Genomic DNA, 1,413 nt, shown 5'->3' with positions numbered 1-1,413 from the left:
TTCACCCCGGGTACACACATGCATGCACTTACTCCACTCCGTAGTACTACATCGAGAGAATATGCGGTTACCACGCCCTAATTAATTGAGCATTAAACCAAACGCGTCTAACACTACTGGAAACAGAGAATTTGCCACCAGTCAGTTCTTTGCCGTCTGCCAGCGGATGGCAAAGAACGTCTTTGCCATCTGCTTACAAAAAACAGACGACAAAGAACTGACAGATGGCAAAGAACCTGGTTGCCATCAGCCAGTTCTTTGCCATCCGCCAGCCGATGGCAAAGAATTTTTGTCGTCTGCTGACAGACGGCAAAGAGGTCGGTGGGGTCCAGTGCTGTAACGGCCAATCAACCCACCTCTTTGTCGTTTGCCAGCAGATGGCAAAAAATCTTTTTCGTCTGCTAGCAGATGGCAAAGAAGTGGGTGGGGCTCAATGGATAATGGAGCTGTAACGGCCCACTAGCCCCACCTCTTTGCCATCTGCCAGCCGACGGCAAAGAGGTGTGGCTTTGCCATCTGCTGGCTGATGGCAAAGAAGTGGGACTATGGGTGTGTTTGGTTTGTGCCCCCACTAGCCCAGCCAAAAATTTGGCATGACCAAAGTGAGGGCATGACCAATATTTTGGCAAGCCATAATTATTTGGATCATAGCCAATGCACTGCCAAAATTTTGGCACAATTGCTAAGACTTCATTTGGTTTGCTACGAACTGATTTGCCAAATACTGTATTTGGTAACTTGGATTGAGTAGTGTTTGAGTTTTGCACCTTGAGCCAACAAAGGAAGATGCACATAAAAAATATTACTCCTACTCTTTAATAATATATAAAATTAATTAACTTTAATATGCTAAATAAATTAAATCAGCATGCAAGACTACTACCCCTGAAAAAAGCATGCAAGACTACTGAGACTCAGAGCCGAACCGAGAATCCAAGATAATTATGAGTGGTGTTGGCATAATTAGTTCAGTAGATATTTTTAGGGATAGTTAGTCCAGTAGTAGAAGGTACTACTTCAAGGGAGTCGAGTAGTAAATTATATTGGGCTGCCGCTTACACGGGGATTAATCCATCCAAACAACCACCTCGGTGATTTGGCAACAACCCGCGCGATTATTCCCGCCGTAGTGATTATCCTTTAACTGTACGAGACCGCTGTTAACAAAAAAAAGGAAGCTCACGTAAATAGTGGGGAGAGTCATGTTGCCAATTATTTGGCGAGCATTTTCCACGCCCTCGCCGCGCCCTTGAATTGGCAAGAATCACACGCGGGCGTTCCGGGCGGGGTGGGCGAGCCGATTTTTTGGCGTCAGTCCAAACGGCAACCAAATCTCGTTGGCGAAACCAAGCACACCCTATCTCCTCGCCTCTCTTCTTCACAAAGAAAAACTCCTCCCCTCTCTCCCAGCCC

This window comes from Triticum dicoccoides, chromosome 3A (genome assembly GCF_002162155.2).
Source record: "Triticum dicoccoides isolate Atlit2015 ecotype Zavitan chromosome 3A, WEW_v2.0, whole genome shotgun sequence".
In the NCBI taxonomy this organism is placed as follows: Eukaryota; Viridiplantae; Streptophyta; class Magnoliopsida; order Poales; family Poaceae; genus Triticum; species Triticum dicoccoides.
Note: the sequence above shows the minus strand (reverse complement) of the source record.